Below are 20,588 nucleotides of genomic sequence, written 5' to 3'. Positions count from 1 at the left end.
TTGTAATTTCTTTATTTCAGTTTGTAAAAAATCAATATTAAGTAATATTGTGTCCATCGCATACTTGTTAGAGATCATGACAAATCCTGTACAATATGCCGCATTCCCTTGAAATAAATTAGGGCGTATATTCGATCTCAATCCTCTGGGGATTTTACCCTCTTTGTAGTACTGCCCCAACGTCATCATATGTAGTTCTAGATTTATGGTACGTTTAACATCACTTTCATACTTGCGTTTCAATTCCAGTATGGACGGTGTCTTAAGAAAACAAGCTTCACCCTGAATACCTCCAAGGATACGCTCCTCCTCCTCAGATGTATACTTAAATACTCCAAGTTCCATGGTGCTTATATATATATTTCATGTGTATATATCTATTCTATTCTAACCTGTCAGTGTGATTTTACTGTACGCGAACTGCTGGCTTTTCAAAGGAAATAGGTGGATAAAAATCAGACAGCACTCGCATGTTCCAAATGCTGTGCAATTTTTTTCTCACACCCATAGGCTTGAATTGGCGACTCTCTGCCCAGTCTCGGTGACAATCGCAGCATTCTACGATTTTACACGCACACCGAATATGACAGAGAAATTAAACACTGATGTGAGTTGCCACACTGGTCCGAATGCTATGTGATGTCTTCTCGCAAAGCACTTTCCCGTATTCTACGGTATTCTAGGTAGTGTGATGATGGCCTTCATCAACTGCTCATGCGCTGTAAATAAAGAATTTAAAGAAAAAACCTGTGTGGGTTCCTCTGTATTTTTTATGACCAGCTTGTCAACTCTCACAGCTGGGGCTGCAACCCTCAGCTATCAGCTTCAGCAAGGCTGGTAATCAAGAAAAGAGGGGTCCCATGCCATATTTTTTAATTATTTAAATAAATATTTTTAAAAAAGTCATGAGGTTCCTCCATTTTTGAAAGCCAGCCATGCTAAAGCTCACAACTGGGTGATGATATTTCTCAGGCTGGTAAGGGGTCATAGATATTGCCCCTCCCCCCACTTAAGATAGCAGCTCGCAACCACTCAGAAAAAGCACATCTATTAGATGCACCAATTCTGGAGCTTTACCCGGCTCTTGCCCTGTAGCGGTGGCAAGTGGGGTTCATATTTGTGGGGCTGATGTCACCTTTGTATTGTTCAGTGACATCAAGCCCACGGATTACTAATAGAGAGGCATATATAAGACACATATCCATTCCTAATCCTATAGTTGTAAGGTATATATAAAGACACAGCCAGAGTAAAATCCTTTATTAGAAATAATACTAAACATAGTTTTCCAGCTGGATGCTGTTATTCTCAGGCTGATATGGGGCCATGGATATTGCCACTCCCCCTTCCTAAAATTAGCAGCCCGCAGCCTACCAGAAAAGGCACATCTATTAGATGCTCCAATTCTGGTGCTTTACCTGGCTCTTGCCCCTTAAAGGGAACCTGTCACCTGAATTTGGCGGGACTGGTTTTGGGTCATATGGGTGGAGTTTTTGGGTGTTTGATTCACCCTTTCCTTACCCGCTGGCTGCATGCTGGCTGCAATATTGGATTGAAGTTCATTCTCTGTCCTCCATAGTACACGCCTGCACAAGGCAAGATTGCTTTGCGCAGGCGTGTACTATGGAGGACAGAGAATGAACTTCAATCCAATATTGCAGCCAGCATGCAGCCAGCGGGTAAGGAAAGGGTGAATCAAACACCCAAAAACTCCGCCCATATGACCCAAAACCAGTCCCGCCAAATTCAGGTGACAGAGTCCCTTTAACGGTGGCAATTGGGGTTCATATTTGAGGGGTTGATGTTACCTTTGTATTGTCCGGTGACATCAAACCCACGGATTACTAATGTTGAGGCGTATATAAGACACATATCCTTTCCTAATAATATAGTTGTATGGTAAATAAAGACACAGCCAGAGTAAAGTCCTTTATTAGAAATAAGACTAAACATAGTTTTCCATTTTATTTTAAAATAACAAACACAGTTATACTCAGTAAATGCCTATGCCACCGGAGCCCTCATTCTCCTGTAATAAAACTAAAATAGAAAAACAACAATATCCCTCACCTGTCAGTTATTCTTGCCCCATGTTGTTATTCATGTCTGGGGGATTAATAGTTTCCAACCTGTACGTGCCAAGATGCGACCGTCCAGGCTGAGAACCACTGGTGACTGAGCTGCTGCAAGTGACGGCGGTGACATCATCGAGGTTACCTCTGGTTACTGAAACTGCGTTTCCAGCAGAACTGAACTGCCGTAACCTCAGCACCATGGGAAAAAGTCAGTGATGAGGTCACCACAGTTCAATAGTCAGTGACTTCACAACAGATCAATGTGTGAATTTCTCACTGTGATCTGCGGTTTAGTCACTGAGCTTGAACTGCTGTGAGCTCAGTGACTTTTTCCCCACAGTGCTAGCGGGGATCTCACCAAGGTCACAGCAGTTCTGCCCAGCTAAGAACGCATCCTCAGTGACCGGAGGTAACCTCGATTACGTCACTGCCGGTCACTGACGCTGCGCTCGCAGCAGCTCATTCACCAGTGGTTCTCTTCCTGGATGGTCACATCTTGGCACCGTCCAGGTAGAAAACTATTAATTAATGATTATGGCATGGGACAGAACACCAGACAGATGAGAGATATTGTTTTTTTAATTTTAGTTTTATAATAGGAGAATGAGGTCTTTGTTGGAATTAGGCATAAGGTGAGTATAGCTGTGTTTGTTATTTAAAAAAAAAGGAAAACTGTGTTAAGTCTTATTTCTAATAAAGGACTTTATTCTGGCTTTGGCTTTATTTACCATATAACTATAGGATTTATAATGGATAGGTGTCTTATAAATGCCTCTCCATTAGTAATCTGTGGGCTTGATATCACCAGACAATACAAAGGGGACATCAACCCCACAAATATGAACCCCACTTGTCACCACTAGAGGGCAAGTGGGAAGAACTGGGCAAAGCATCAGAATTGGTGCATCTAATAGATGTGCCTTTTCTGGGTAGCTGTGGGTTGCTACTTTAGGCAGGGAAGGGCAACATCCATGGCCCCTTCCCAGCCTGAGAATACCAGCACCAAGCTGTGAACTTTAACAAGGATGGTTGTCAAAAATATGGGGGAACCTCATAACATTTTTTTAAATGATTTATTTAACCCCTTTACCCCCAAGGGTGGTTTGCACGTTATGGACCGGGCCAATTTTTACAGTTCTGACCACTGTCCCTTTATGAGGTTATAACTCTGGAACCCTTAACGGATCCTGGTGATTCTGACATTGTTTTCTCGAGACATATTGTACTTCATGATAGTGGTGAAATTTCTTTGATATTACCTGCGTTTATTTGTGAAAAAAATGGAAATTTGGCAAAAATTTTGAAAATTTTACAATTTTCCAACTTTGAATTTTTATGCAATTAAATCACAGAGATATGTGTTAGGTCTCGAGTTCCCACTTCTGCACAGGGGGAATCTCAAGCCATCTCCGCTGCGGTCTCCCATTCTTATCCAGCAGCAGTGGAGTCTGCTCAGCAGGGACTTCGGTCCCAGCGTCTTGCTCACTCTCACTCTGTACAGAGAGTTACTGCTGCTTCTTCAGCTTCTGCCATTAAAGCCAGTGCTGGTCAGCAGCGAGCGGACTTCTCTGGGACTAAGTCCTTGTCTGCACACACTGAGCATGCCCAGGGCAAGATCTCCCGTTGGAGATCGAGGGTCATGTGCTCAGGCCCTGCAGCACATTCCATTGGTCCTCTTGGCAGGTCTTGGAAGGGCAAAGTTTCTGTGGCCACTTCCTGTGCTGCAACTATATAAACTGCGCATGACCGCACGGCCATGCGCTAGTGTACATTTGCATACGTGTGTTTGCTGTGAGTGCAAGTCGTCCTTGGATACCCCTTCCCTATTGAATGTCTGTTCGCGGAAGGTGTATGGTTGCTATCTAGCGCCCGACTTATCCTACAGCACGAATCACACATTACAGCGTCCAGTTGCTGTGTCCGCCAGTACGGCGCCGTGCACTTCCTCTGTGCTTTCCTTACTCAAGCCTGGGTGGTTAGTGGCGTTCGTCAGTGCGGCACCGCATGCACTCTTGTGCCCTAATATTGTTATTTAGCTTCCTTACACACCCAGTTGCGGTGTTGTGCCAGCAAGGGTCTAATCGGACTTCAATCCTAGTTGGGGTTGAGTTCGCTGACTACTTGCTCGCGCTCTATAATTAGGACACACCAGATCTATAAGGGTATAGAATCTAAAAATTGTACCAGTTAAAATTACATATAGATAGATAAAATCATAAAAAAAGAACAGACTACCCCCACACACCAGTGTGTCAAGAAATTGTAGTGCAACACTACCAAGCCCTAGGAATAAGAACGTGCTTGTGGCAAGGTACTAGGTCAGAAACACAATTACACCAAGGATATAAATAAATTAATTTTTATTATTTGCATGGTAACAATAATATTAAAATAAATTAAAAACCAATTACATTATATATACACATGTATGTCATTTCATGTGCCCATACCTATTTAGCTACCATAATATGTGATAGATATATTTAATACATAAAGCTGCAGCGACTGACTATATGAGAAAAAATACTAAAACACCAAAAAGTATATCAAAAACGTGAAAAAAGACCCATATAAACAAAAAAGAAGGGAATATATATATATATATATATATATATATATATATATATATATATATATATATATATATATATATAGCAATATGCTAATAAAAGAAACACTAGTTAAAGTGTTCTAGTGAAAAGAAAGTGCCAGTGCAATAAGTGCAAAAACCGCTACGGATATATAAGGTGCTGCTAGTTAATACTCAATATGTCCAGTCACTTACTGTAGTATATATACGGTATGGGTTAGGTAGCCAACGCGGTATGGTGAACCATACCATATATATATCCTTGGTGTAATTGTGTTTCTGACCTAGTACCTTGCCACAAGCACGTTCTTATTCCTTGCTCGCGCTCTATGTGCGGTACTGCGATCCTGTGACGCAACAGGATCGCTTCCTTCACGCTGGGTGAAGTTTAACCCACGTGTGTATACTTATGAGTACCGCCATATAGTCCGTCATTACTTGGCAGCAGGTTCCATCTCTGCACGGTGGACCCCGGGCTGCGAACGCACCATACTCTATCTGTCTTATCATTTGGTGCATTCCGCTAGCCCTACCATTACACTAGCGCCAGGGTCTGGCTAGTAATGACGGACAAACAGCAATCCTTGCGGTATATCCAGCAGCTGGAGGGTAGGTTGGCGGCTCTTGAGAGCGCAACCTCAGCTGTGGATGTTACCGCAGTTGCTGTACAGGCTGCTAGCGTGGCTGCAGCAACCCTGTCCATTGCCACCCCTGCTCCGACATTTTCTCGCCTCCCGCAGCCAGAAAAATTTTCTGGTGATAGCAAATTTTGTAGGGGATTTGTGAGTCAGTGCTCTATTCACCTCGAGCTCCTGGCTGCACGTTTTCCCACAGAGCGGGCTAAGGTGGGATTTATAGTGTCTCTCTTGTCGGACAGGGCGTTGGAATGGGCTACGCCGCTGTGGGAGCGTGGCGATCATGTGGTGCAGAGTGCTCCGCTGTTTCTGAGCACTCTGAAAGAGGTCTTTTTAGGACCTCAAGTCACCCATGATACTGCGCTCCAACTGCTGGCATTAACTCAGGGTGAGTCCTTGGTCAGTCATTTTGCCGTCCAATTCCGCACTTTAGCTTCTGAGCTGGATTGGTCGGATAAAGCTCTTATCCCCATATTTTGGAGGGGCCTGGCTGACCACGTTAAGGACGCTCTGGCCACTAGGGAGATTCCTGCCACACTGGAGGAGTTAATAACTGTCTCCACTCGAATTGACCTCCGTTTTAACGAGCGGAGGTTAGAGCGAGCCCAGTGTAGGCAGAGGTTTCGGCTGGCTCCTACCTTCGCCAAACCTCTGGAATCTCCGGTCCTGGTTCCTGAGTCACATGAGGCCAGGGAAGTGTCACAAGTGGGATCTAAGTCCCGGACCGCTTGTGCACTCAAGGTCTGTCATGTTTGCCAGCAGTCAGGACATCTAGCCACCAGATGTCCTCAGCGGTCGAGGAAACGTCAGCGTCTAGTGGTAATAGGTGGAGGTACATTAGACACGGCGACGTTTGCCTCTAAATTGTCCTTTAAGGGGACAATTACTATATGCTCATTCTCCCACTCGGTAGAGCTCTGCGTGGATTCTGGGGCGGAGGGCAATTTTATGTCTTCTGCCTTCGTCCAACGTCAAGCAATACCCCTGGTTATGCTAGCTCAACCCGTAACGGTACGAGTGGTGAATGGGTCGACACTGCCCTCACAGATAACACACCAGACCATCCCTTTTACTCTGTCCATGTCGCCATCTCATCAGGAGATTATATCTCTGCTCGTCATTCCTGAGGGAATTGATGAGGTCCTGTTGGGAATACCTTGGCTACGGTACCACTCTCCTCATATCGAGTGGTCCTCTGGCAGAATCCTGGGATGGGGCGAATCTTGTGGGGGTAGGTGTCAGAGGGAGTGCGTTCAGGTTGCTACTACAGAGGTACCCGCAGATCTTTCCTCTCTCCCCAAGCAGTATTGGTCTTATGCAGACGTGTTCTCCAAAAAGGCGGCGGAGATCCTTCCGCCCCATCGCCCCTATGACTGTCCTATTGATCTCTTGCCTGGTGCTGAGCCTCCCCGGGGTCGGGTCTATCCGCTATCTCTCCCGGAGACGGAGGCAATGTCACAGTACATCCAGGAAAATCTGGCAAGAGGATTCATTAGGAAGTCAGTGTCACCTGCTGGGGCAGGGTTCTTCTTCGTGCAGAAGAAGAATGGGGAATTGCGTCCATGCATAGACTACAGGGGTCTTAATGCTATTACCGTTAAAAATAAGTATCCTTTGCCCTTGATATCTGAGCTCTTCGATAGGCTTCAGGGAGCAAGGGTATTTACTAAACTAAATCTGCGGGGTGCTTACAACCTGATTCGCATCCGTGAGGGGGACGAATGGAAGACGGCTTTTAACACCAGGGATGGGCACTATGAATATCTGGTGATCCCTTCGGGCTCTGTAATGCCCCAGCTGTTTTCCAAGACTTTGAGAATGATATCTTCCGGGATATGCTTTCCACCTCGGTCGTAGTCTATCTGGATGATATTCTCATCTACTTTCCAGATATTGACTCCCACCGGAGAGATGTTTGCAAAGTCTTCGACCTCCTACGGGCAAACTCCCTCTATGCCAAGTTGGAGAAGTGTGTTTGAGCAGGAGTCCTTACCTTTCCTAGGCTACATCATCTCTGCCCAGGGATTGGCTATGGATCCTGCCAAACTACAGGTTGTGATGGACTGGCAGGAACCCCATTCTCTTAAAGCGGTGCAGCGCTTTATGGGGTTCATTAATTATTATCGCCAGTTCATTCCGCACTTCTCAACTTTGGTAGCTCCCTTGGTTGCCCTCACCAATAAGGGGGCGAATCCCAAATTGTGGTCTGAGGAGGTCTCCAAGGCCTTTAACTCTATAAAGTCACACTTCGCTAGCGCTCCCATCCTACATCGCCCCGATGTTGATAAGCCATTTATCATGGAGGTGGATGCCTCTTCTGTTGGTGCTGGAGCAGTCCTCTTCCAAAAGGATGCTCAAGGTCGGAAGCATCCTTGCTTCTTTTTCTCCAAGACCTTCTCACCAGCAGAGAGGAATTATTCCATCGGGGACAGGGAGTTGCTAGCCATGAAGTTGGCTTTCTCGGAGTGGAGACATCTCTTGGAGGGAGCACGTTTTCCCTTCCAAATCTTCACAGACCATAAAAATTTGGTGTACCTGCAGACAGCCCAGCGGTTGAATTCTCGCCAGGCCAGATGGTCCTTATTCTTCTCCCGGTTTCATTTCACCCTCCATTTTCTTTCTGGGGAGAAGAACATTCGGGCCAACGCTCTCTCTCGCTCCGTTGTGTCATCTGCGGAGGAGGAGGAGGAGGAGCCTCGGCTTATTGTCCCCACCAAGAGCTTGAGAACTGTGGCCCCGGTTTCGCTAGAGTCTGTGCCTCCGGGCAAGACTTTTGTACCATCCAGTTTGCGACCGGAGGTTCTCTTGGGCACACTCGTCCAGGGTGGGTGGACATTTTGTTACCAAAAGGACATCTGAGTTACTGGCGAGGACATACTGGTGGCCGCATATGGCTCGTGATGTCACAGAGTATGTTCGGGTGTGTGTCTCTTGCGCCAAGAACAAGACTCCTCGGCAACGGCCAGCTGGTTTGCTTTATCCTCTGCCGGTGGCGGACAGGCCCTGGGAGATGGTCGGGATGGACTTTGTGGTGGGCTTACCCAAGTCTCGTAACTGCACCATTATCTGGGTGATCACCAACCATTTTTCCAAAATGGTGCACTTGGTGCCTCTTCCACAGCTACCTTCTGCACGGGCGTTGGCTGTCTTGTTCGTCAAGCATATCTTTCGCCTACACGGTATGCCAGACAAAATTGTTAGTGACCGGGGTCCCCAGTTTGCGTCTCGATTCTGGAGAAAGCTTTGTCGTCTACTCAGTATTGAGTTGAATCTCTCTTCGGCATATCATCCCGAGACGAATGGGTTGGTAGAGGGGGCCAACCAGACCTTGGTCACATATTTACGACATTTTGTTTCTGCCAGGCAGGATGACTGGGCATCCTTGCTACCGTGGGCAGAGTTTGCACTTAACAATGCCATAGCCGACTCCACCGGTCAGACTCCATTCCTCCTAAATTATGTTCAGCATCCGCGTGTTCCTGTGCCCATGCCTGTGTATTCTGCTGACTCCAGGGTGGCAGACTGGGCTGTGGAGGCACGGGACATTTGGGACCGCACGCAGGATGCCATTCGGGCCTCCAAGGAGAGAATGAGGTCCTCCGCCGATGTTCATCGGCGCCCCGCTCCGACCTTTGCTCCTGGCGACTTGGTGTGGCTCTCCGCCCGTAACATCAGGCTGCGAGTTGAGTCCACTAAGTTTGCTCCTCGCTACTTGGGTCCCTTCAAGGTTCTCGAACAGGTTAATCCTGTGGTCTACCGTTTGGCTCTTCCTCCACGCTTGGGTATCACCGACACCTTTCATGTGTCCCTCTTGAAACCCGTATACATGTCCCGGTTTTCCGAGTCATCTGCCGGGACCTCGGGTTCGTCTACGGACGATTACGAGGTGAACGCTATTTTGGGGTGCAAGGTGGTACGCGGCAAAAAGTTCTATCTGGTGGATTGGAAGGGTTATGGCCCAGAGGACAGGTCATGGGAGCCTGCTGAAAACATTTGGGCCCCACAGCTCATTGCTGCCTTCGAGCGTAGCGAGGCCCAAGGAGGGGGGTTAATGTTAGGTCTCGAGTTCCCGCTTCTGCACAGGGGGAATCTCGAGCCACCTCCGCTGCGGTCTCCCATTCTTATCCAGCCGCAGTGGAGTCTGCTCAGCAGGGACGTCGGTCCCAGCGTCTTGCTCACTCTCACTCTGTACAGAGAGTTACTGCTGCTTCTTCAGCTTCTGCCATTAAAGCCAGTGCTGGTCAGCAGCGAGCGGACTTCTCTGGGACTAAGTCCTTGTCTGCACACACTGAGCATGCCCAGGGCAAGATCTCCCATTGGAGATCGAGGGTCATGTGCTCAGGCCCTGCAGCACATTCCATTGGTCCTCTTGGCAGGTCTTGGAAGGGCAAAGTTTCTGTGGCCACTTCCTGTGCTGCAACTATATAAACTGCGCATGACCGCACGGCCATGCGCTAGTGTACATTTGCATACGTGTGTTTGTTGTGAGTGCAAGTCGTCCTTGGATACCCCTTCCCTATTGAATGTCTGTTCGCGGAAGGTGTATGGTTGCTATCTAGCGCCCGACTTATCCTACAGCACGAATCACACATTACAGCGTCCAGTTGCTGTGTCCGCCAGTACGGCGCCGTGCACTTCCTCTGTGCTTTCCTTACCCAAGCCTGGGTGGTTAGTGGCGTTCGTCAGTGCAGCACCGCATGCACTCTTGTGCCCTAATATTGTTATTTAGCTTCCTTACACACCCAGTTGCGGTGTTGTGCCAGCAAGGGTCTAATCGGACTTCAATCCTAGTTGGGGTTGAGTTCGCTGACTACTTGCTCGCGCTCTATGTGCGGTACTGTGATCCTGTGACGCAACAGGATCGCTTCCTTCACGCTGGGTGAAGTTTAACCCACGTGTGTATACTTATGAGTACCGCCATATAGTCCGTCATTACTTGGCAGCAGGTTCCATCTCTGCACGGTGGACCCCGGGCTGCGAACGCACCATACACTATCTGTCTTATCATTTGGTGCGTTCCGCTAGCCCTAACAATATGTCATACAAAATACTTAATAAATAACATTTTCCACATGTCTACTTTACATCAGCACAATTTTGGAGCCAACATTTTTTTTTGTTAGGGAGTTATAAGGGTTAAAATTTGACCAGCAATTTCTCATTTTTACAACACCATTTTTTTTTTAGGGACCACATCTCATTTGAAGTCATTTTGAGGGGTCTATATGATAGAAAATACCCAAGTGTGACACCATTCTAAACTACACCCCTCAAGGTGCTCAAAACCATATTCAAGAAGTTTATTAACCCTTCTGGTGTTTCACAGGAATTTTTGGAATGTTTAAATAAAAATGAACATTTAACTTTTTTTCACAAAAAATTTAATTCAGCTCCAATTTGTTTTATTTTACCAAGGGTAACAGGAGAAAATGGACCCCAAACATTGTTGTACAATTTGTCCTGAGTACGCCGATACCCGACATGTGGGGGTAAACCACTGTTTGGGCGCATGACAGAGCTCGGAAGCAAAGGAGCGCCATTTGACTTTCAATGCAAAATTGACTGGAATTGAGATGGGACGCCATGTTGCATTTGGAGAGCCACTAATGTGCCTAAACATTGAAACCCCCCACAAGTGACACCATTTTGAAAAGTAGACCCCCTAAGGAACTTATCTAGAGGTGTAGTGAGCACTTTGACCCACCAAGTGCTTCACAGAAGTTTATAATGCGGAACCGTAAAAATAAAAAATCGTATTTTTTTCACAAAAATTATAATTTTGCCCCCAATTTTTTATTTTCCCAAGGGTAAGAGAAGAAATTGGACCCCAAAAGTTGTTGTACAATTTGTCCTGAGTACGCTGATACCCTATATGTGGGGGAAAACCACTGTTTGGGCGCATGGGACAGCACGGAAGGGAAGGAGCGCCGTTTGAATTTTCAATGCAAAATTGACAGGATTTTAGATGGGATGCCATGTTGCATTTGGGGAGCCACTGATGTGCCTAAACATTGAAACCCCCCACAACTGACACCATTTTGGAAAGTAAACCCACTAAGGAACTTAACTAGATGTGTAGTGAGCACTTTGACCCACCAAGGGGGCTTCACAGAAGTTTATAATGCAGAGCCGTAAGAATAAAACAAACATTTTTTCCCACAAAAAATTATTTTTTAGCCCCCAGTTTTGTATTTTCCCGAGGTTAACAGGAGAAATTGGACCGCAAAAGTTGTTGTCCAATTTGTCCTGAGTGTGCTGATACCCCATATGTGGGGGGGAACCACCATATGGGCACATGGGAGGGCTTGGAAGGGAAGGAGCACCATTTGGAATGCAGACTTAGATGGAATGGTCTGCAGGCGTCACATTGCGTTTGCAGAGCCCCTAATGTACCTAAACAGTAGAAACCCCCCACAAGTGACACTATTTTGGAAAGTAGACCCCCTAAGGAACTCATCTAGATATGATATGAGAGCTTTGAACCCCCAAGTGTTTCACTACAGTTTATAAAGCAGAGCCGCGCAAATAAAAAAAAAAATTTTTTCACAAAAATTACATTTTAGCCCCCAGTTTTGTATTTTCCCAAGGGTAACAGGAGAAATTGGACCCCAAAATTTGTTTTCCAATTTGTCCTGAGTACGCTGATAGCCCATATGTTGGGGTAAACCCCTGTTTGGGCGCATGGGAGGGCTCGGAAGGGAGGGAGCACTGTTTTACTTTTTCAACGCAGAATTGGCTGGAATTGAGATCGGACGCCATGTCGCGTTTGGAGAGCCCCTGATTGCCTAAACAGTGGAAACCCCCCAATTATAACTGAAACCCTAATCCAAACACACCCCTAACCCTAATCTCAATGGTAACCCTAACCACACCTCTAACCCAACCCAGACACACCCCTAACCCTAATCCCAACCCTATTCTCAACTGTAAATGTAATCCAAACCCTAACCCTAACTTTAGCCCCAACCCTAACTGCAGCCTTAACCCTAGCCCTAACCCTAGCCCCAACGCTAACCCTAGCCCTAACCCTAACCCTAGCCCTAACCCTAACCCTAGCCCTAGCCCTAACCCTAGCCCTAACCCTAACCCTAGCCCTAACCCTAACCCTAATGGGAGAATGGAAATAAATAAATTTTTTTAATTTTTCCCTAACTAAGGGGGTGATGAAGGGGGGTTTGGTTTACTTTTATAGCGGGTAATTTAGCGGATTTTTATGATTGGCAGCCGTCACACACTAAAAGACGCTTTTTATTGCAAAAAATATTTTTTGCGTTACCACATTTTGAGAGCTATAATTTTTCCATATTTTGGTCCAAGGAGTCATGTGAGGTCTTGTTTTTTGTGGGACGAGTTGACGTTTTTATTGGTAACATCTTCGGGCACGTGACATTTTTTGATCGCTTTTTATTCCGATTTTTGTGAGGCAGAATGACCAAAAACCAGCTATCCATGAATTTCTTTTGGGGGAGGCGTTTATACCGTTCCGCATTTGGTAAGATTGATAAAGCAGTTTTATTCTTCAGGTCAGTACGATTACAGCGATACCTCATTTATATAATTTTTTTTATGTTTTGGAGCTTTTATACGATAAAAACTATTTAATAGAAAAAAATTATTTTTGCATCGCTTTATTCTGAGGACTATAACTTTTTTATTTTTTTGCTGATGATGCTGTATGTTGGCTCGTTTTTTGCGGGACAAGATGACGCTTTCAGCGGTACCATGGTTATTTATATCTGTCTTTTTGATCGCGTGTTATTCCTTTTTTTGTTCGGCAGTATGATAATAAAGCGTTGTTGTTTGCCTCGTTTTTTTTTTTTTCTTACGGTGTTTACTGAAGGGGTTAACTAGTGGTACAGTTTTATAGGTGGGGTCGTTTCGGACGCAGCGATACTAAATATGTCTACTTTTTTTGTTTTTCTTTTTTATTTAGATAAAGAAATGAATTTATGGGAATATTATTTTTTTTTTCATTATTTAGGAATTTTTTTTTTTTTTTTTTACATGTGTGGAAATTTTTTTTTAAACTTTTTTACTTTGTCCCAGGTGGGGACATCACAGATCGGTGTCTGACAGTTTGCACAGTACTCTGTCAGATCACCGATCTGACTTGCAGCACTGCAGGTTTCACAGTGCCTGCTCTGAGCAGGCTCTGTGAAGCCACCTCCCTCCCTGCAGGACCCGGATGCCACGGCCATCTTGGATCCGGGTCTGGAGCAGGGAGGGAGGTAGGCAGACCCTCGCAGCAACGCGATCACATCGCGTTGCTGCGGGGGGCTCAGGGAAGCCCGCAGGGAGCCCCCTCCCTGCGTGACGCTTCCCTGTACCGCCGGCACACCGCGATCATGTTTGATCACGGTGTGCCGGGGGTTAATGTGCCGGGGGCAGTCCGTGACCGCTCCTGGCACATAGTGCCGGATGTCATCTGCGATAGGCAGCTGACACCCGGCCGCGATCCGCCGCGCTCCCCCCGTGAGCGCGGCCGATCGCTCTGGACGTTCTATTCTGTCCTTGGGAAGTAGAGCCCACCCCACATGGACGAAATAGTATGTCCATTGACAGAAAGGGGTTAAACAATTAAAAAATACGGCAAGGGACCCCTCTATTCTTGACAACCTGCCTTGCTGAAGCTGACAGCTGAGGGTTGCAGCCCCCAACTGTGAGTTTTGCCTGGCTGCTTATCAAAAATACAAGGGAATCCATGCAGGCTTTTTTTAAATTATTTATTTACAGTACAGGAGCAGCTGATGAATACTCCCGCTGCTCCTACTCTCACTGTTATTAGCTGTGGCAGGTGTCAGCTGATGGGAGCTGTAAACTTTATACCTCTGATCACAGCTGAGCGCTTGCGCTGTCTTCTGATAGCATGGGAACCAGAGTTCTCTCACCAGTAGGAATGATTTAAACGCTGATCAGAAGTGCTACGCTGGTGTTTCCCATGCTGTCACACAGCGTGGGTAACACCGTTTTTTTGTGCTGTGCATGTTCGGCTATATTCGGCGATTAAATTGACAATTAAATCAGTGAATATTGCAAATTCTCCGATCGTGAGCTAAGGCTACTTTCACACTAGCATCAGTACGGGCCCGTCGCAGTGCATCGGGCCAACGTACATACGCATGATGTGAAGTAAAATCACAACGGGGGTAGCGGATGCAGTTTTACAATGCATCCGCTGCCCATTTGCAAGGTCCGGGGAAGAGGGGGGCGGATTTCCAGCCGCGCATGCGCGGTCGGAAAAAGCGGACCCGACGGACAAAAAAATGTTGCAAGCAAGGTTTTTTTGTCCTGACGGACTGCAAAAACATGTCGCATCCGTCGCACGATGGATGCAACTTGTGGCAATCCGTCGCTAAAGAAAGTCTATGGAGAAAAAATGCATCCTGCAGGCAACTTTGCATGATGCGTTTTTTCTTCAAAACGACGCATTGTGACGTGTGTCGAACGACGCTGGTGTGAAAGTAGCCTAAGCCACAAGTTGAAATATATGCTCATCTCTACTCATAACATAAATAAAAATGTAATAACCCATAACTTGACATACAGCACAATATTTTATTTACATAGCCATGTATCACATAATCTTCTAAGTTATGGATTGTTTCATGTGTACAAGACCTGAGCCAGTAACAGTACAACAATGTATCAACTGAAAACACCAGCAGTACAGAAATGTCACCTAAACCACTATCAGTTGAGAAATACATCACCAGTACCACCATCAGCATATGAATACATCAACAGAACCATTGTCACTACATGAATATATAAATAGAATCTCCATCAGTACAAGAATACATCACCAAGTTTAGTTCAGCAATCAATTGTAATGTTAGGGCAAGCCCATATACAGTTGGATCACAAGAACCTACAACTCCCAGTATGTCTTTAATAATGGTAAGGTGGCACAAATTAGTTGTTATTAACAGCCATCAGACTGCAGACCCTACAGAAACTACAATACTGAGGAGATGCAGGCAATATCACAAATAAATATTTGTACCTTATAGACGGCATTGTCTCTGATTGGAGTAGGTCTCTTTCTTTTCTTCTTTATCTTGTCCTCACATCATGAATCATGACGACTTTTCACATCTGCAGTTCATCCATGCAGACTTTCTGCTGCTCTGGGATTCTGCAGCACATCCTGTCCAGGTGCCATTAAAAATGAAAGCATAATTATAATGTTCCTGAATAAAATATATGCTCTATGTTATGTCCCTGAATAAATAATTGCCCCTCACTGTGCTCTCCTTATATTTCCCAGTTGCCATAATGTGCCCACTCATCACACTCCCACTCCTCAGCATGCTGTCCCCACCATACTATGCCCTCACATTGCCCCCATGCTGCTCCCCTTCTATACTGCCCCCCCACACTATGCCATGTCTATCTTGTTAGGATAAAAGCTCAAGACAAGGGATACAAAGATTCATAATATTCTTAGTAAATATAAGGTATGCAATTTGTGTATATATGATGTTATATGTATCCCATAATGGACGAAATAACGGACAAATCGGAAGGAAATATATGCAAAGGAAGAGAACAAAGAAACCGAACAAATGTCCAAATAAATTAAATAGATTTATTAGAAATAAATATAAATATACCAAATGGTAGAGGGGAAGGAAAACCAAAGAGGAGGCACAATACCAAGAAGACGGGGGCAGAAAAATAAATATATATAATCACATTGTAATCATCAGTACATGATATAACAATCTGTTCATAAGAAGCCCTACAGCACTGAAAATTATTGTATACAAAAAATTGCACAAAAAGTAAGAAAACCAAAATTACAATTTATCATATATGACCATGCACCTTGAAAAAGAGAAAAATGGCCCAGAGTACTGAATTGTGTATGTGTAATTTATACTAACCTAAAGTGCAACTAGTGCTTGATACATGCCATAAAAAATATACATACAATAGTATGCTGGCATAAGGTGCAACTAGTGCCAAAAATGTGCAATCACATGGCCTAGAGTACTGAGTTATATATGTGTAATTATTACTGACTTAAAGTGCAATTAGTGATTAATACATGCCATAAGAAATATATGATACTATGCTGGCATAAGGTACAACTAGTGCTAAGCATGTGCAGCCACAGATATTGATAGTATGTGAAGATACTTATAACCATAAGCATGGGCCACTGAAGTTACCACATAATATTGGATAATGGCTGTTGAAAAAAGATATTATGCCAGGAACATATGTTACCTATAGTGCTGCCGTCTCTTGGATGTGCCACTCCCCCCATAGCCAGAGAGAAAAACACCTGTGCAAAACACAGCAAATAGGATTAGGATAAAAGCTCAAGGCAAGGGATACAAAGATTCATAATATTCTTAGTAAATATAAGGTATGCAATTTGTGTATATATGATGTTATATGTATCCCATAATGGATGAAATAACGGACAAATCGGAAGGAAATAAATGTGGCACCCCTAGGGGTATTTGCCACAAAAATAGTTACTGACAGTAAGTACAAATACTAAAATAGCAAGACTGCACTACCACCTCCGGCCAGAAGGGGGAGCTCCAGAGACTCCCCTTGATCCATTCTGGTCTGAGAGAAGAAATGGCAGTTGGGCCAAGGAGCTGATAGTGAGAGGTCATACAGTTAAATCTCTAACAGCCCTGTGACTGTTACCAGGCCTAAATCACCGGCCTGAGGAGAAGAGGGATAGAGAAAAAGGACATTGTGAGAACCGGGTAGCATTAATCACTACCCAGAACAGGCGCAAAGACGGATACCGGATCCGTGGCTGTATTCATTATATATAATACAGCAACCGGAAAAACGTGAGGTGATATCAGCTTCACTAGGGTCGGATGCAGCAACAGACACAGAGTTCAGCGGTACTCCCAGAGGGGGTAAACCAATAAAAGGACTCGGGTTGCCCGTCGAACCAGGACCCGGAGGGGACAGATTGGGCCGGCAGCCAGTTCACATACAGCAGCAGGGCCACACAGAAATTGCGCACAATAAGAGGCGAAGACCCCGGCAGGGTCAAAGTAACTCAGAGTTCCCATACAGACTCCGGTGACAGGACTGGTTGTAAATCCTTTTATGTTAAAGTAAACTGGTTAAACGTTTCAGTGCCTCAGTCTTTCATTTGGACAATAGCCATCTATCCAGGATCGAGATCGTCACCGCTGGGAGAACCTGCTGCTGATCAAGTAAGTGCCTGTCCCCTCATGATACCCCTTACACTGTGCATTGCCTGAGGCCACAGCACCGGGTCAAGCCACCCGTGACATCCCCCTCAAGAGACAGACTCCATTGGTCCGGTGCTGGGTATCCCGGTCTCCTGGGCGTCACAATTGGCGTCACGAACAGGATCTAGCCAGCCCGTATACCGGGTATTGTGTGCTGTGATTGGAGCCCAAAACTGTGAAAACTGGGATGAAAAATCTTGAAAATTGACTTTATTAAAGAAAAATCCATTCCCCATTGAAAACTATTGAAAGTGACTTTTCCCCATTGGTTATAATGGAGTAAAGATGGCCGCCATCCCCTGAGGTAATCACTTCATAACCGTTAGGCACGAGACTGTTAATTGAGCTACGCCATCACCTGAGCCCCAGTCTAACTGAAAAACTTCAGAATCCGCCATTACAGAGCGCGGTGGGTGGGAGCAGCAGGGGGCGTGTCATTGTGGGCGGCACCAAGCTGAGCGCTCTGACATCAGAGCAAGGGGAAAATCGATCCTGCTGCACAGCGGAACGAATCTACACTATCCCGACGGAAGCGGAGGACCGGAAGGGTCCGGATTAACTAAGGGGGCACAGTATGTCGCAGCACGGAGACGCCGCAGCACTCGGCAACGCTAATGCAGCTGAAAGACAGAGTGTCAATAGAGAGTCCGGCAGCGCAGCGGTGCAAGGAGTGGCGCCCATCATGCCGGTGCTGATGCCATACACCCCGGGTGGCCCATGGCTTCCAATGTATGAAGGTGAGCCTAATACCCTTGACGATTTCAGAGAAAAGATGCTGGCCCATTTTGACATGTTCCCTGTGGGTGAAGTTCAGCGTGTTAGTCTCCTGATGATGCAGTTAAGTGGCCATGCTAAGCGAGAAGTCACAGCATGGGCAGCTGATCTAAAAGGCACTGTTGAACGCATATTTGCTGGATTAAAAGCTACATTTGAAACCACGGCCAGCAGCAAAGCTAAAATACGATTCTTTAGTTGCAAACAAAAAGCTAATGAGGGCGTGAGAGACTTTGCCTTAAACCTGCAGGAAGCCCTTAAATCACTTACACTGGCTGAACCCATTTTTAACACCGGAGCGGATAAACTGCTAAGAGATCAATTTATTGAGGGACTCTACACCCCTTCTCACCGGGGGCATGTGAGCATGCTTGTTTTTAAGAACCCTGAATTGACATTTGCCCAATTAAAGGAGAGCGCTATACGTCTCCAGCTGGCAGAGGCACCTCGGGATCAGGATCCTGCGCAACCCATGGCAGAGGCACCTCAACAACAGGGAGTGCCAGTGACATCAGCTATGTCTGGGGCCATTGCTAAGCCCCTGGGGCCCAGTACTAATGAGGCTCTTCGACAAAAGCTTGACTCTTTAGCTGATGTTGTTGCTTCAATGGCTAAAACCATGCAGGAGATGAGAGGACACAAGATGGAGTTGGCAAACTGTAGAGAGGATGTTCCATGGATGAGACCCCGGAGATACCCGACATGGAGAGGACGACCCCGCGACCGCTACCAACCGGATGGACAGCCCATTTGCCGCCGTTGCCAGCAGCCGGGCCACTTTGCACGAGATTGTGATTTAAACGGGAATCCCCTGGGAATGCGGGCCGCTTCGCAGGAATGAACTTTCAAGGCCCAACACCCTGGCACGACAGGTACATCGGAGGACGACCCATTATCCCTATCGTGCTGGACGGAATTCCCCTCAACGCTTTGCTGGACACAGGTTCCCAGATTTCATCTATACCGTATATCCTTTATAAGAGGTACTGGGCTGATGCAGATATTAATAAAGGGCCCTCTGATGTTGAACTAGATATATGGGCCAGTAATGGTAAGTTGGTACCGAAACTAGGATTCAGGGAGATGACCATAAAGATTGGTAAAGTAGAACTGAAGAAACAGGGTATAATTGTTGTTGATGTTGACCGGCGGAACTGTGAACCAACTGTATTGATAGGAATGAATGTGTTAGAGAACTGCTTTTCCGAAGTCATTTCTGTCTTACAGCAAATTGCTGAAACTGCCCAATCCTGCCAGCAGAGAGTTCTCCGGAGGGAAATAAAAGTATTGATGTTAAGGCAACAGGTAGAAGTTGCAGGTGGAGAAATCGGCAGTGTGAGGGTAAGTGATCCAACGTCTATTGTAATCCCACCAAAAACAGAAATGCTGGTATGGTGTAGAGCAGCCATTGGTACTAAGGGACGAGATTATCAAGCCTTAATAGAACCAGTGTACACCGACAGCAGGCCCACTATACTCACAGCACGAGGGATAGTCGAGGTACACCGGGGACGAGTGCCGGTACGACTTTTGAACTGTGGAGAGGAAGAGGTCACTTTGCCAAGGTATGCTACAATGGCAAAGCTATATACTGTTGACAACAATGCCATCACAACCATTGAGCCCTTAGAACCAACCTGTCAGGTGGAAGGCAATGGCTCAGATGGAGAAATGGAGGATTGGTGCCAACAGCTACACGTGGGCATAAATTCAACACCTACCCATCAAAAACAAGGGGTGTATAGGCTAGTGAAGGAATATGAACAAGTCTTCAGTAAACACCCATTGGACTTCGGACGGATAGAAGGGGTAGAACACACAATCCCCACAGGTGACCATCCCCCAATAAAAGAAAGATATAGACCCATACCGCCCGCTCACTATCAATGTGCAAAAGATATGCTGAGGGAAATGAAACAGGCCGGGGTAATAAGAGACAGCTGTAGCCCCTGGGCGGCCCCTCTAGTGATTGTCAAAAAAAAGGACGGAACCATGAGAATGTGCGTAGACTACCGGAAGATTAATAACATCACCCATAAAGACGCCTACCCCTTGCCTAGGATAGAAGAGTCCTTAACTGCTTTGAAATCTGCTAATTATTTTTCCACCTTAGACTTAACAAGCGGGTATTGGCAAGTCCCTGTGGCTGAGAGAGATAAGGAAAAGACGGCATTCACCACACCAATGGGTCTATGTGAATTTAATCGCATGCCGTTCGGACTCTGCAACGCATCCGGTACCTTCCAGCGGCTGATGGAATGCTGCCTCGGACACAAGA

This window comes from Ranitomeya imitator, chromosome 5, assembly GCF_032444005.1.
Source record: "Ranitomeya imitator isolate aRanImi1 chromosome 5, aRanImi1.pri, whole genome shotgun sequence".
Classification (NCBI taxonomy): Eukaryota; Metazoa; Chordata; class Amphibia; order Anura; family Dendrobatidae; genus Ranitomeya; species Ranitomeya imitator.
This window is presented reverse-complemented; position numbering follows the sequence as displayed.